Genomic DNA, 18,603 nt, shown 5'->3' on the forward strand with positions numbered 1-18,603 from the left:
CGTTGAACTCGTTGACTTGTAACTAATGACAACCATTCTTGGGAGGCACCAGTGGGTGTTTTAGAGAAGTGATAGGTATGTATTTATAAACGATTACACTTCCCTAAAATAACGCACTTTGTAAGGATTATGCAAAGTAAAGGTGTTTTTATGTCCCCAGGTAGAAATCTAAATGAATATAACTTCTGATTTCTATTCAAAAAAAGGATTCATGAAATTAAATAAGGAAAAAATGATAGATGATCATGTAGCTCTGCACCGTACATTTTAACATGGTTAATACAAAATTGAAAAAAGAAATACTGTACCGATACTCCTTTATAACATTGAAAGACTGAGTTATTCAACTTGTAAAGCTTAACTTTAAAAAAAAAATAAAAAAATATTCTGTTCTGTCATGATTATTGTAGCCTAAATAAAAAGATCTAAAACAGAAAAATCAAAGGTTTTTTTCTAAATCAAATGAAAAAACTCATAAATAAATGGCATTTTCAAAAAGTTAACTGCTTTAGATTCAGTATTGTTGTAACTTAGTTAGACAGTTTAAACCCACATATTTCAGGTTGTCATTACATATTTTTGGCTTTACTATCATTTTTACTTCAGTGTTCCTTTGCCTCTGTGTTACAAAAGTCATGTATGTAGCACGATGTTAACTAACAACAGAACTGCCCATTTAGCCTAATTATAATTTTTATTTGCCAAAGAGTGAGGAGAAAAAACATAGTTTTGCTCCACCCTCTTTTCCCCACCACTGAGCATCAGCTCCTCCTACCCTTTTGTGCCGGCGGCCAAATAGGCAAAAAAGCTTTGAAGGACAAACGGTAAAATTGATTCAAGTACTTTTCTGATGATTTGATTCCTTTCTAACCTATTTTTTAAAGCGTGTTCTCATGTTGCGTTGACTGACTACACACACTACATAGTTTGCCGGTGCTAAATCAGTCACATTCTCTATACTCCGGTCCCAATTCGCATCACATTAATACCGAAAGTCTACCTCATAGAAATGAATTTCAATAAACAAGGCCTGAAAAGAATTCCCTATGGAAAATGACTCGTGACATAATCCTTAATCTTAATCAAAATTAACCCTCAAAATTGGTATTTATATATACATATAGTACGTGTGATGCGCATTACTAACATGTGTTACAAAAAAAATTGCCTATTGGAAGTAAATTAAATCTGTAACTACTATAACACAATATAGTAGTCTCAGATTAAATTAAAAGAAAACAAATATTTATTTATTTTTTATTGCTTAATGTCCCGTGGTAAATATTTCAGGAGGAGATGATTTATACAATGTGTAGTTCTACAAAAGATAGAGGCAATCGGCATGCAGGCCTTTTCCCAATCATCCCTGGACTTATAAAGAAACCAAAGGGTTACGCAAACTCATAAGTCGAAAAAAAAACTGACAATGACGTACATGGCAAAAAAATATTAATGTAAAAACGACAAAAAGACAAACAACAATTTACAAAACACAAAAACAACATAGAATAGAAAAGAAGGCACTCAAACAATGAACATGGAAAAGAAAGGAACTTAATAAAAGCGTGTGTTATTCCAGCTGCTACGGTATACGCAAATCCGGAAAGGGTTTTACTACCAAACAGAAGAAGCCAATGCACGATTAGAAGAAAGAATATACATATCTATTAAATATGTATATAAATATACATATTAGTATCCAATTGAGTCCTTGCTTTAATTATAAATAAGGTTGCTTGTCGTTATCCAGATTACAATCTTGTAAAAGCATAGAAATATATCAGCGTTTTCTTTTGGACTTTGATTATCAAAATTGAAAATAAGAAGATATGATACAATCAACAATGAGACAACAATCCTACATCCTTCGACTTAATGACCAAAACTAAGTGACTTTGTTGCTTTCAGCTGTTTTCTGTATTGGATTGTTGTCTCTTTGACACATTCCCCATTTCCATTCTCTATTTTATAATGTCCGTATTGAAGTCCTCATTGTGAGTCACTGGTTTTAAGATGAAACACAACAATAAAAGCACCGTTGCTTTGCTTTTAGGGGTGTTTTTGCTGTGCATGAACTGATTTTGTCTCATGGATGGATGCCCAATATTTCTATGATACCGTTTATAAATACCGGATATAAAATACATGTTAAAAGAATTCAAAGAAAAAAGGAAAAAAAATCAACGTACTGATTAAAATTACAAAATTAAACGAAAAAAAAATGTAACAGACAGCATTCAACACGTTCGTTCGCTCGTTCTTTTGTTCGTTCATTGTTAGTGATTGTATTTTGTATATATTTCTACCTCTTGTTTCACATGTATGCGTTTTTAAATTAGGAATTATTGTATTGTATTGTTTGTTCTTTCGGTGTTTTTTTGGGTGTTTTTTTTTTTCGTTCGTCCGTTCTTTCTTTCTTTTTCTATTTCTTTTGTCTTTCTATATTCAGATTAACCTGTCAGTCACAATCCCTATAGATTTACTTGAATACGAATGTACATGATGAAGAGGCTCATATTAAAATGTCACTGACACTAATCAAAGAAGGTGAAGACGAATCCCGCCCTTCAACAATAACGCCGCAATTGTTTCTATCAAAATTAAGAAAACCGACAAACTGTCCTCAAACTCCGCTTGTTTCTAACGATGTTCTTAAAAGTAACACAGTCAAGGTACAAGAGTTTCCACATACATCAAAGAATACTCTGGCAGACGACTCTTCAAAATCTACGTCACAGAAAATTACGCTTCAACTTAAAACACCAATTGTTAACGAACAGTCACACAGCTCAAAAACTGCTACAACAACAACAGTGAACTCTACACCGGCACCAGTACCTTCGGCTGAAATAACGCATACTCAAGCTCGAGCTCAGAGTAAGAAATTCAAATGTATTCAGTGCAACATGTGCTACGTTCGGAGAGCCTACCTTATAAAACATGTTATGGGAAAACATGGTACCCAAAACTGTTGTCTGAAGTGTATGCAGATATTTCATACATTCAAAGAGTACAACCAGCATGTTCTTAATTTCCATTCACGATTTTATTGCGACGTTTGTGGAGGAGCTTACCCGAATAAATTTGAATTAAAACGACACGTAGACTCACATAGAGATCGTAAAGACAGGTTGTTTAAGTGCCCGTTCACCAATTGTTCTTACTCTCATGACCGATTTACATGTTTCGAATATCATATCAATAAACACCGGAAGAAGAAGCCATTTTGTTGCGGTAAATGTAGCAAACAGTTCTCCTCTCGATACATGTTTAATCGACATGTTCAGATTTGTATTGGGGATTTTGGCAAATGTCCAAAATGTGAAAGAGAGTTCGGAAACGATAGTATGTTGTATGACCATATACAGACTTGTCATCTGGAGAAAATATTTGCATGTTCTGAATGTGACAAGACTTACAAGTGGAGAGCATCATTGTCACGACATCTCACCCTTAACCATTGACAGAAGAAATGCTCGTGTATGTTCCAAACAATTTTACATACCAAATTAAAAGTGTGTAACTTGTTATTGTTTATTGACAGATGTCGGTGATGCAGGTTCTGTTTATTAGCTATGCTGCATACCAAAAAATGATATAAATGTTAAATATATCCCAATCATTTGAACTTATCGATTAAAAAAAATACATCATGTGGATTGTATGAACTGTAAAATGTACTACATGTATATGTAGATGGATGAAGTCGATAAATATGATAAGCAATTTCCGATGTATCTCAATAAAAGAATTTGGGAAATGTCAACGATATTAACTAAAACACCTTCTTCTTTTTTTTTTAATAAAAATGTTATTCTAGCTGAGGCATCTTGCATCATTTGTCCATTCCAAAATAGATCTTCTTTTGTTTGTTTCTCTGTAAGCTTTCCCAAAGAGAAAATATGACGAATCTATTCATTGATTCATGCGCAAAAAAGAAAAAAAGAAAGGGCACTAGTGAAATGATAGCAACCAACAGAATCTTCGACTCAAAAACAACCCTTCCACACAACACAGAAACTCCCAAAATTGAGCATCATGAGCAGTTAAAATCAACACCGTCATTCATATTATACACATATACATCATCATAGTATGAGCATTATTTGTCATTTTCATTTTTACTATGAGCTCAGCAACAACACAGGTTCAATAATAATAGCAGTTGTCTTTTTAAAGTCTTTGTAAATCTGGAGGCAATGTTTTACACACGAAATTCATATATTCATAGATGACAGCAATAAAAGCACTGTGTCGTTATTGATTTATTTAATGGATATTTGTGTATACATACCCGTCTTATTGTAAAGTATTCTTATTTTACATTCAATGACATTATGACATATACCGGTATACAAAACGTTTTAAAATGTTTGATGTGGAAGTTCACACCGGAGTAGGACGAATGGCATTGTATTTCAATTTTGTATCAAATGTACTGATCATCTGTTTCTTTTCCAATTCATTTGATTTACCCGACATTATGTAGGGAATGAAAACTAAAAGCAAATCATTCTACACATTTTGAACCTTGATATGACGGGAGAGATCGGTTTGCGCCAAGAATGCGTCCTTTTGTGCCACAACTTTTTTTCTCCAATGCTGCGCCACCTGTTTTAAAATTACATGGTATCATATGCGCCAAAAATAAAACATGCGACTGCGCCAATTAGACAAAAAAATGACTTTATTCGGACTTGGAACCGGTAGTTTACACGGAAAATGTTTCCGTTTTTGAAACATACTTTCTTCTTACTGCTGCTGCATGGGTACTTCCTAATTTAATGTATATGATTTTCTACAATTTTGATGTAACTTCTGTCCTGCGCTGGTGAATACATTGTCTTGACGGCTTTTACTTGCTTTATTGACACTCTGGCTGCCCTTTTCACCTAGTACTACTACAGTGTCTTCGTGTGAAATTGAGTTTTGACAAATCACACACTTCTCCTCTTTTAAGCAAGTTTCCTGAAATAAAAATAAATTAATAGTAATTATTACAGGAATATTAACGTATTGTTTTTATTTATTGCATACAAATTTTAAGGTATTTATGTTTGATTGCTAGTAATATATTGTAATAACTGTTTTTAAATATTTTACCGAAATATATATATACCTGTAATATTTTGTTGACATATGTATACTGGTTTTCATAAAGATTGAAACCTCGTATATTTTAAATTAAATAAAAAATGTAGCAAGTATGGTAAAAAACGGTGTTCCATAGACACAAGGCCTCCTTTATTTGATGAAAAGTTTCTTTACATCTTATCGTTTCGAATGCAATATAGTGTACCTCTTGTTATCCCTTGAAATATGCATATTGTAATAAATAACGTTCAATATTGAGATTCTTTTGTTAAACAGGCGTTCCATAGAAAAAAATCTGACGTAGTTTTTCCTTACTTTTTCAAACAGTTTTTATAATTTTTAATTGCGTGTAACAGTCTAAAAATATTTCTTTTTTCAAGTGTAATGTTATGTAAATTTAATGTAAAAAAAGATCTTTGAACAATGAAATAGGAAGTTATTCTCGTATTTTCCACCCATAGCAGACGAAAACATTATCTTTTTCAGAAACAACTATTAAATAGAGATCTTTTTGTTCATATCGTCTTGGTACCTGTTTTGACGCGGACCAGAAATGACGCACCAATTTAGTTTTGGGTTTTATATTTCTAAACAAAAGATGTGACGTCATCGATAATTACTATTCATAACATGATGGTGAAGGTCATATGACTACAACATAGATGCCTCAAACTCTGTCCAGAAATGTTATTATTGCTTGAATTAGTAAAGATAATGCAATTTCCGCCATTTTATTAAGGTAAAAAACAGTCGACCCTTCCCAGAATGATTATCAGTCCTAAATCCACTTTGGCCGGCAAAAGTATGTAAGCACATGCTTCCCCAGTTTGTGTTTTTCAAATCATATGACTGTCATGTGACATAGTTTTACATTTAAGCGGGAATCACTGTAGAACAAATGATCGTCGCTTATATAATTTTCTATTGTTTATCGATTTTTTTCATTCATTGTACGAAGTATACATTGATAAATGTTTTAATGTCAATGTTGTTTTATGAATGCAATTACTTCTTATTTTCAAGTATATGGAATATATATGTCACTTTGATAAATTTTGAACAATTTTATATAAAATTTGAAATAAAATATAGGTTACAATTAAATTAATGAAAAAAATTGTGTTGCTATCAACATGATCATAAAAGTGACTGTAAATGTCAACATTTGTTATTAAAATTAAATTTGTTGAATAGTGTTAACTTTAAATTATCCGGATTGAAGCAATTTTTCGAACACCAGGTACACTGCAAGTGGTTTTTACTGGTTTGTTTATAGTGCGTCATTACTGGTACCCATCATAAGTTGACAGTCCGTTTGTAATGTTAGCAAACATGATTTTTATTGCTTTTACTGTTTCAAAAATCAACTGTTTAATGATTGAAATACATTAACAAGTGATCAATCTTTCATTCTATTCCGTGTTTCTTTTTCTTTTAAATGGTAGATTAAATGCAGAGACAAACACAACGTTAGGTGCGTCATTACTGGTTCCTCGGGGATATATCTTCAGAGGATGGACAAATATTATATATATTTTAGTTTTTATTCATATATACTTACCAAATTCATAATTATAACATCATCTGTTTGTTTTTATATTTGAATGCATAGCGGGAATAAACTTATATTGTCTCCCTTTGATAAATCGTCTGTGTACGGCATCCCATCTGTAACGTAAAATCCGCGAAAACATGCGCGATCTTATATCATAAAATTGACAACTTTCCCATGGGTTGATTTTGGTAGACTTTTGGTATGTTTTATTTATGGCATATCCCTAAAGGATGGCGAAAAAAAATATTCTGTTGCAATTTTTTTGAGGTCAAATGCTATTTTGACTAGACTATATGTAGTAGCTTGTAACTTCACTTTATTATGAACTGTTTTATGCATTTCATCAGCAATACATTATGTACCCTTACAATGAAAGACTTCCATACAAATCAGCAATACATTATGTACCCTTGCAGTGAAAGACGTTCACGCAAATCAGCAAAACATTATGTACCCCTGCAATGAAAGACGTTCACATAAGTAAGCAATACATTATGTACCCTTGCAGTGAAAGACGTCATTAAAATAATCTTAATTATAAAATTGTTTTATAAAAACATATTCATTCTGATGGTATATTTTTTTTATGTTCAAATATTTGTGTAGGTTGTTAATTCTGTTGCTATAGTTGGAATCGAATACAGGACATTATCTAATGGAAAAGTAGAATTATCAATAATATGTAACCCAATATTAATCTCGATATTAATACTACCGAGACCAGTGAATCTAAATTGAGACAAGTAACATTTTGACGATACATTTGACCACTGTAGTATTAATGTTATCGTGAAGGATTAGGACATTGGAATATAATTTAATTTTGGATGTAACGCGTCTTCTGATTGGCTGACGTTATTTTGTTATGAGCCCATAGACATAATTTAGACATGTGACTGTGACGTCATCAACGTTTTTTATGGTTTTCTACGGTTTAAAATGGAATTTAGAATTAAATTATAAGAAATGACTGTAATATTTTTTCTGTCTATTCGAAATAACATAAAAAATGTGGTGCACACTGTTAAATAACCCGCTACGCGCGTTATTCAGTGTGCACCAAATTTTTTATGTTATTTTTTCATAGACAGAAAAAATATTACAGTCATTCCTTAATTGTCATTTCGGAATTCACAGGTTTTTACCCTATACATTTGGTATTTGAAACTAAAACGTTTCTGTTTTAACCTTAAGGATGTATACTTAGGTGAGGTTTTGGAATTTGGTTCAAATGTTCGGAATCCTTGATGTTTTTCCATACAATACAATGTAAAATATTTTGCCCCATAACACCCATTTATTTTTTTCATATAAGACTTAATAGCTCATGAAAGGTCATTTACCAAAATTTTAGAAGATTCTTGATTTTCTTTCTTTGTTTTGACTCCCAAATAATACCAATGCAAATATAGGGTAAAAGTCCGAGTCAGCCTTTTCCCGCCATATTTTAAATTTCAAATATCTCGAAAAGGAGGTCCATGACCTATCAATATTTTTAGCTTATCTTTATCCTTAATTGATGCTCTACCAGCTTATAGTATCAATTTTAATTTCTTAATTTTTTATTTTTTACCTAACCTCACCTGAGTACATCTATGCATGAGGAATTTACAACTTAGTGTCTATATAATACGCAAATAATTCGCGTCTTCAATAGTACGGGGTCTGTCACATCCTATCACTTGATACAGTTTTATCTTTGTCTGAAACAACCGAAAAATTTTAAAGCTTCATTTGAATGAGACACTATTACTAGTTCCAGTAGTGAACGTTTTTGCAGGAACATTAATATTCCAAGTTCCGAACTGGCAAAAAAACTTTTGACGAAAAAGAGGACTGAACTTTACGAAAATTGAAATGAAACAAAACGGCTTGTTAGATGTATGGTTAACAAAAATAACTTTGACCTTTCATTCAAATTTCAAAAAAATGTCCACATGGATTCTAATTTTCCTCCTTTTTTTCTTTTGACCTATAACACTTTCATTGGTTCAAATTGTTTTTGATTTTTTTTTTTTTTGGTTTTTTTTTTTCCAAAGCTTTAAATTTCACCAGACTTATTAATATAAAATTGATCATTATAGGACCATCCACTAGGATTCCTGGTACATAATGGAGATAATATCATATTAACCCTATTGAACATCATAATTTCCTTTCTCAGCACAGTAGATTGATATGAAAGTTATCGCTAGAAAGTAAGGGCGAACGTGAGTTGTCAATGAAATTAAAAAACTAAACTAAACTAACAACGTCGTCAAAGGTAAAAAAGCGACAAACAAATTGTGATTGGTCATCCCAACTCTATTGCTTTTATCACTTTCGCCGTATCGGCTCAAACGAGACAATCATTCTCGTTGAGATGACCAACGGCCAAAACTGGTCTTTTCTTCAAAGTGTTATAGTCAATTTAGTCAAATGACTTTGACTACTAACAGAAAATACCATGTACTACATACGCTTCATGATTAGTACACACAAATCAGCAATACATTATGTACCCTTGCAGTGAAAGACGTTCACACAAATCAGCAATACATTATGTACCCTTGCAGTGAAAGACGTTCACACAAATCAGCAATACATTATGTACCCTTGCAGTGAAAGAAGTTCACACAAATCAGCAATACATTATGTACCCTTGCAATGAAAGACGTTCACACAAATTAGTCATGCATTATGTACCCTTGCAATGAAAGACGTTCACACAAATCAGCAATACATTATGTACCCTTGCAGTGAAAGACGTTCACACAAATCAGCCATACATTATGTACCCTTACTATGAAAGACGTTCACACAAATTAGCCATACATTATGTACCCTTGCAATGAAAGACGTTCACGCAAATCAGCAATACATTATGTACCCTTGCAGTGAAAGACGTTCACGCAAATCAGCAATACATTATGTACCCTTGCAGTGAAAGAAGTTCACACAAATCAGCCATACATTATGTACCCTTGCAATGAAAGACGTTCACACAAATTAGCCGTACATTATGTTCCCTTGCAATGAAAGACGTTCACACAAATCAGCAATACATTAATGTACTCTTGCAGTGAAAGACGTTCACACAAATCAGCCATACATTATGTACCCTTGCAATGAAAGGCGTTCACACAAATTAGCCATACATTATGTACCCTTGCAGTGAAAGACGTTCACGCAAATCAGCAATACATTATGTACCCTTGCAGTGAAAGACGTTCACGCAAATCAGCAATACATTATGTACCCTTGCAGTGACAGGCGTTCACACAAATCAGCAATACATTATGTACCCTTGCAGTGAAAGACGTTCACACAAATCAGCAATACATTATGTACCCTTTCAGTGAAAGACGTTCACACAAATCAGCAATACATTATGTACCCTTGCAATGAAAGACGTTCACACAAATTAGCCATACATTATGTACCCTTGCAATGAAAGACGTTCACGCAAATCAGCAATACATTAATTATTGCAGTGAAAGACGTTCACGCAAATCAGCAAAACATTATGTACCCTTGCAGTAAAAGGCGTTCACACAAATCAGCAATACATTATGTACCCTTGCAGTGAAAGACATTCACACAAATCAGCAATACATTATGTACCCTTGCAGTGAATTTTAAAGGCGTTCACACAAATCAGCAATACATTATGTACCCTTGCAGTGAATTTTAAAGGCGTTCACACAAATCAGCAATACATTATGTACCCTTGCAGTGAAAGACGTTCATACAAATCAGCAATACATTATGTACCCTTGCAGTGAAAGACGTTCAAGCAAATCAGCAATACATTATGTACCCTTGCAGTGAAAGGCTTTCACACAAATCAGCAATACATTATGTACCCTTGCAGTGAAAGGCGTTCACACAAATCAGCAATACATTATGTACCCTTGCAGTGAAAGGCGTTCACACAAATCAGCAATACATTATGTACCCTTGCAGTGAAAGACGTTCACACAAACAAGCAATACATTATGTACCCTTGCAGTGAAAGACGTTCAAACAAATCAGCAATACATTATGTACCCTTGCAGTGAAAGATGTTCACGCAAATCAGCAATACATTATGTACCCTTGCAGTGAAAGGCTTTCACACAAATCAGCAATACATTATGTACCCTTGCAGTGAAAGACGTTCACACAAATCAGCCATACATTATGTACCCTTGCAATGAAAGGCGTTCACACAAATTAGCCATACATTATGTACCCTTGCAGTGAAAGACGTTGACGCAAATCAGCAATACATTATGTACCCTTGCAGTGAAAGACGTTCACGCAAATCAGCAATACATTATGTACCCTTGCAGTGACAGGCGTTCACACAAATCAGCAATACATTATGTACCCTTGCAGTGAAAGACGTTCACACAAATCAGCAATACATTATGTACCCTTGCAGTGGAAGACGTTCACACAAATCAGCAATACATTATGTACCCTTGCAATGAAAGACGTTCATACAAATTAGCCATACATTATGTACCCTTGCAATGAAAGACGTTCACGCAAATCAGCAATACATTATGTACCCTTGCAGTGAAAGACGTTCACGCAAATCAGCAAAACATTATGTACCCTTGCAGTAAAAGGCGTCCACACAAATCAGCAATACATTATGTACCCTTGCAGTGAAAGACGTTCACACAAATCAGCAATACATTATGTACCCTTGCAGTGAATTTTAAAGGCGTTCACACAAATCAGCAATACATTATGTACCCTTGCAGTGAATTTTAAAGGCGTTCACACAAATCAGCAATACATTATGTACCCTTGCAGTGAAAGACGTTCACGCCAATCAGCAATACATTATGTACCCTTACAATGAAAGACTTTCATACAAATCAGCAATACATTATGTACCCTTGCAGTGAAAGACGTTCACGCAAATCAGCAAAACATTATGTACCCTTGCAGTAAAAGGCGTTCACACAAATCAGCAATACATTATGTACCCTTGCAGTGAAAGACGTTCACACAAATCAGCAATACATTATGTACCCTTGCAGTGAATTTTAAAGGCGTTCACACAAATCAGCAATACATTATGTACCCTTGCAGTGAATTTTAAAGGCGTTCACACAAATCAGCAATACATTATGTACCCTTGCAGTGAAAGACGTTCATACAAATCAGCAATACATTATGTACCCTTGCAGTGAAAGACGTTCACGCTATAAATCAGCAATACATTATGTACCCTTGCAGTGAAAGGCTTTCACACAAATCAGCAATACATTATGTACCCTTGCATTGAAAGGCTTTCACACAAATCAGCAATATATTATGTACCCTTGCAGTGAAAGGCGTTCACACAAATCAGCAATACATTATGTACCCTTGCAGTGAAAGGCGTTCACACAAATCAGCAATACATTATGTACCCTTGCAGTGAAAGACGTTCACACAAACCAGCAATACATTATGTACCCTTGCAGTGAAAGACGTTCATACAAATCAGCAATACATTATGTACCCTTGCAGTGAAAGATGTTCACGCAAATCAGCAATACATTATGTACCCTTGCAGTGAAAGGCTTTCACACAAATCAGCACTACATTATGTACCCTTGCAGTGAAAGGCTTTCACACAAATCAGCAATACATTATGTACCCTTGCAGTGAAAGACGTTCACACAAATCAGCAATACATTATGTACCCTTGCAGTGAAAGGTGTTCAAACAAATCAGCAATACATTATGTACCCTTGCAGTGAAAGACGTTCACACAAACCAGCAATACATTATGTACCCTTTCAATGAAAGACGGCAGAGGTGAAAATAGAAACCAAATATGAAACATATCTCATACTGTTACACAATTCTCGAATGACAAATCTTAACCACGCATTTTTGATCTCACATTTATGTCATTATATCTTCGTTGTTTTAACCTTGTAATATTGTACGTCACGTTTAATGCATTAGACTAATTATTTCTTCGCTCGCAATCTATTGTTTGTTCGATTCCTCTGTAAAGTGGTTATGAAATTGGAATGAAGTATTTCATTATCTGTTAGAGCGCATCATAACATCAGAGAAATGTTTAATACTATAAATCATTATGGCATGTGATTGGCTTTGAACTGGAACTAAATGGCTGCGGATCTATGATTCCTGAAGGAATAAGTCTTATTCTAAATAAATGTGGAACATATTTTGTGGAATTCAATTCAAATCTACAGCTGGTACATGTAAGTGATAAGTATTCAAAAAAATATCTAAAATTAAATAAATATGAAGTAATTTATTCAATAAATAAATATTAAACGATCATAATTAGTTTAACTATCTGTTTTTTTATAGAAGTGTTCAGTTGTCCGTTACTTAATTATTAGGGCGATTAAGGGAATATTTAAGACCCTTTTCGAAATTATTAGTGGTCTAGCAGTTTTATATGGCTAACAAAATATCCATTAATAAAAATACTTATATTTCTAGTGTTTTAGACTTTTTATTTCCTTTTTAACAAGACCATAAAGGATAACCTCGAGAAACTTGAGTAAACTTTGCTCTTGAAACAAATGTATATAACTTATTTATTGTGCTGCAATAGATACCACGATTTACATGATGTCTGACAACTCATAAGATTTATCAGGCTTATAATTTTGAGTCTGTAGTATGGTGCCTCTATTATACGGTAATACACTTTTAGTGACTATATGTTATACATTTTGTATAGTTGACGTTAAATAAACTGAAGACCTATACGATGAGTTCCATCAACAGAAAATATGATCTTACAATTTTCCTTGGCGCACCTAAAAAAAAAAAACCATTTAACATAAAAAAGGGGGGTATGCTTTTTCCTAAAAATATTATTCTGAATCCCCCCCCCCCCGCTATTTACGATATCCCGGTGTCATATATAGGTTTTTTATAAATAAATTGGAAACTACATATGGGTATAATTATGTGATTTTAAAGAAACCTTTTTATTTATCAAAGATACATTTTATTTACTAGTATTCCAAAATTATGAGATCTGGAGAAGATAGTTTTGAGTTACCAAATTCAGCAACACATTGGTTATCTCATGGTCTCATTCTCCTCTCACGTTCGGTAGGTTATGGATTTGCTTCTCAGCCTGGTAAATCCAAAGACGTATGATTTACCTTCAAGTTGATCAGAAAACCCTCAATCCCAAACGTCTGAAAGCAAGATGTATATAAGACACACGAAGAGCTTTATCACCAATGGGACACGAAACTAATATGAAAAAAATCATCTAAAGTCAATTTTGACAGAGGTTACTGGAATCTTAGTTTTCTCAAGTATTTCTTAATTTATCAACAGAAAAATTGAAAATTAGTTCAAACTGTGAATTAAATATTACAACTAATAATCAATGTGCATGTCAATTGCAATTAAAGTAAGATTATATTCCTCACATAAACACCCGGTCACATAAACACACAGAAGCGATAAGAAAGCAATAATAATTATTGTACAATACATAAACACGAACACAACTGTTGTATAACTGGCTTAGGACACAATGATAGTTTTTATGCAATTGTTGTAAGAGTAAGTACACATTTTCTGATGATAGAAAAACTATTTTTCATTTGACTTTCTTTTGTAGGTAGTTGATTTACACATCTCTCATCTACAAGCTATCTGACAGAACCTATTAAGAAAGACATTGGGAATGCAAAATTAGTCAAATAAATCCACAAAGGTGTTTCATCATGCTTAGGAAACGTCTGATCGTCTATTTTTATGATAGTCTATCAGGGAAATAACCTATTCATCAGAAAGACATAAAAATGGATTTATCTATTGATGATATTCTATCTGAGATACACTTTATGTACATTACGTCTGGAGTTGTAATGCCAGTCTTTATAGGACTCGGATTGATCGGGAATATTGTTATTTTAATTGTACTATGTAGGAAATCATTACGTAGTTCCCCAGTTTGTCTTCTTCAGGCTTTGGCGATACATGATATTTTAAATATGTTGTATGCAATTTATTCGGATGTCTATCCAGCTATAAAAAGTTACAATAAAGCCAATAATTTTGTACAGAACTTACAAATTAGGAAGAAAACTCAAGATGACGTTTTGTCATCTTTGGAAGGACTTAATTTTACGTCTTTACAACAGTTTTTGCAATATTATGAGACACAGATGAATCAATCATTGATCTTACACTCCATCAAAACAAATTCGAGAAATGAGTTGACAAATTATGATTCTATGATAACAACTTCTAAGAATATACTATCGTCCACCATAAAGAATTCATTTCCTTCAATTACAAATGACGATCGTAAACAATTCATTATTCGAAGCATAGAGCGTTTTATTGGTTATAATATAATTTACATCGGGCTTTTATTTGCATTCTGTTTGACATCTGAGAGATGTATAGCAGTGATATTTCCAATGAAAGTTGGAAATTGCTTGACAATAAGGCGTACTCGAATAGTAATCATATTAGCCGTGTGTATGAGTATATTGGTTCACTGTCCACAGTTAATTAAAGAAATATATCTATTGTACGAGAATCCAAGTGAATTATTCGAGTCTGGGAACGGTTTAATTCTTTCTTATCGCTCAACCTACGAGAGATTTTACGTTATTTCTAGTTTAATTATATGTGTTTTCATGTTGATTTTGAATTTTTTGTTGCTGTGGAAAATAAAGTCATACCGAAAGTCTCTAAGAATGGCAAAGCATACGAAAAAGGTAGAACGAAACGAAGTGAATGTTTCTTTGCTTATTGTTGTTTTGATATTTTTCCAATTACCACATAACGTGTTTGTGATAATTATATCTTTTATTACGAGGGAGGTATATTTAGAAGATTTCACAACAATTACCCGAACGTCCGTCATAATTCGGTTGTTGTATATCATCCAGTCAGCATTTAACTTTGTCATATACTGTTTATTTGCCAAGAGATTCCGAGATATTATGCATATTCATTGTATAAAGATGTCAAAGAAATTCTGCATAAAGAACAGTGGCGACAAAGAAGTCTCGTGTGAACCAAAAAATGTGATATCCATTGCAAATTTCTTGAATATAGAAATAGAAATAGGCCAGAAAACAGATAAGTCTACATCGCTTTGATATACAATATGCGTTTAGAGTATAACTTGAGTTTTTAAAAGCACGAACTGTGGGTAATCTGTTTTTTAACACATGGAATTATCCTTATATTTGTGTATTGAATAAGCTCATCGTCAATATGGCTGTGGTAATGTGCTCAAGATGTTTACATAATACAACCAATGCCAACTTAACTTTAAATGGCGCATTATTTTTCCTCAACCGCAGTTTACTTGTTTTAAAATCAAAGATCATAATTTGTTTTCAGACATGAACATCAGATTTGTATGCCTCATTTGTGGTATGTGCGTCCGTTCGTCTGTTCGTTCGTTCGTCCGTCCGTCTGTCCCGCTTCAGGTTAAAGTTTTTGGTCAAGGTAGTTTCTAATGAAGTTGAAGTCCTAGTACACATGTTCCCTATTATATGATCTTTCTAATTTATTGTTTATGATAGCTTCCATTGTCCATTTTTTAAAACCCTATCTACGATATTCAAACTGTTTCGAAGTATTCCTTTGTACTAGATTAACTAAAAAGACGTTTCTTGAGAAAAACGGTGTTTACAGCAGAACTAGACAAGGTCTTATGCCGTTGATTTAAATAACTAGTATACTCTTCGTCCAATCAGAGGTTGCAAATTTGCCGTTTGTGTTATAATCTTAATCACATTAAAAAAACAAAAAAAACATGTAAGAAAGAAACACAAAAAATGCATCATAATTTACCATAACACATTGACGGGATGTATAAGTACAGAGCCACATCATATGTACATTGTACCAAAGAAACACAAAAAGGAATACAAAGCACATTAACAACAAGATATTTTTATTTACAATTGATGCATGAAATAATCAGGAGAATGCAACCGTTAAACTTTTGCTCTAGTTTCAGAGATACAAGTCAAAAACAGCATTTCCCCCTATGTTCTATTTTTAGCCATGTTTGCCATGTTGGTTGGCAGGCAGGGTCCTCGGACACATTTTTAAAAACTAAATTCCCTAAAGCTTATTTGTGGCCGAGTTTGGTTAAATTTGTATCAGTTGTTTCAGGAGAAGACTTTTGTAAAAGATTACAAAAAATTACGAAAAATTATTTAATTTGACTTTAAAGGGTAATAACTCCTTATGGGGTCAATTGGAAATTTTGGTCATGTTTTACTTATTTGTAGATCTTTCTTTGCTGAACATTATTGCTGTTTACAGTTTATCTCCTTCTATAAACATTTTAAGGATAATAACCAAAAACTGCAAAATTTTCTTAAAATCACCAATTTAGGGGCAACACAACAACGTGTAGTCCGATTCGTCTGGAAAATTCAAGACAGATATATCGTGACATGATAAACAATTTTACACCGTATCAGAGTTGCCCTAAATGCTTTCGTTTCAGAGATATACATTTTTTGTAGCCGAAATCTACATTTTAACCTATATGTTCTATGTTTAGCCATGACAGCCATCTTGTTCGGTTGTCCGGGTCATCGGACACAATTTATAAACAAGATACCCGAATGATGATTGTGGCCAAATTTGGCCCAGTAGTTTAAGGGGAGAAGGTTTTTTCCAAATGTAACAGACGACGACGGACGCCAAGTGATAAGAAAAACTCGTTTGGGCCAAGTGTTAAGAAGGTTCACTTGGCCCTGTGGTCCATGTGAGCTAAGAATGAATAAAAAAGAATACAAAAATGTATCATATTACAATTACACAATGAAGGGATGTTTAAGTACCGATCCACGTCAACTGGATATTGTAACGTGTTTGGATTATACATCTGTTCGTATCCGTTTTTACAAAATCTGAGATACTCAAATATCAATTTTTCAATTAACTCAAAACCTAATTGCAACTTGAAGACTTTACTAAAAAACTACGAGACCAACCTTTAAACTTTGAAACTTAATAAAGAAACAACAATATTTACACAATTAACTTAAAAAGTAGTTTAAAAACTATAACCTCAATTTGTCTTTAATCCTTTCACTTACTCCGAGGTTCCAACTGATTTGCTCAACTCTTATAACCTTTCAAAAATTATAAGAAGACAAGCTTCAAAGCCATAGGTCCTGAGGCAACTAGTTCTGAAACAGCTAGTTTTTGAAGCACCTAGTTCCTGAGACAACTTATCTCCGAAAAACCGAAGTCACCAGAATTTTACAAAATACCTGTTCGAGGGACTGCGACAAACCCCGTAGGACATTACAGTTTCAGAACAACCCAGTAGCTTGTAACAATCGTAAAGACTTCTAAACCACTTGCTTCAAAACCACAAACTTTCAACTCGAACTAGGTATAAAAAACTTCATAATTCTACCTTCTTTATTTGCTGGTATTCACTTTCCGATGCTTATCCATCAACAGCCAAATAACAAATGAGCGAACTTGCACTATGAATCTGTGTATATATATCAATAGCAATTCAACAATGAACTACAAAAACTGAAAAAATACACCGAAGAGGATATCACTGCCATGCTGGACTTTTTAATTGACAACATATTTGTTGAATGTGGAGGCTTGGTACTATTGGAATCCTAATGGGTACCAATTGCGCTCCTCTACTTGCAGGTTTGTTTTTGTATTCCTATGAAGCAGAATTTATCCCAGTCTTTTAATTTCACCTTTCGGTATAATGATGATGTACTGTTTCTTAATTAATAATAATAGATTCAGTGATCACTTACATTTAATATATCCAAGTGAACTTGAAATTAAAGATACTACCGACACAGAAAAATTTCTTCATATTGAGACCTTTTTCTCGAAATGACTACTGATTGTAGGTTGAATACCAAAAATTATGACAAACGCGATGATTTTAATTTTCCTATAGTCAATTTTCCACTTCTGTGTAGCAACATCCCAGCCGCACCAGCATATGA

The sequence above is a fragment of the Mytilus galloprovincialis genome, chromosome 2 (assembly GCF_965363235.1).
Source record: "Mytilus galloprovincialis chromosome 2, xbMytGall1.hap1.1, whole genome shotgun sequence".
Taxonomy (NCBI): domain Eukaryota; kingdom Metazoa; phylum Mollusca; class Bivalvia; order Mytilida; family Mytilidae; genus Mytilus; species Mytilus galloprovincialis.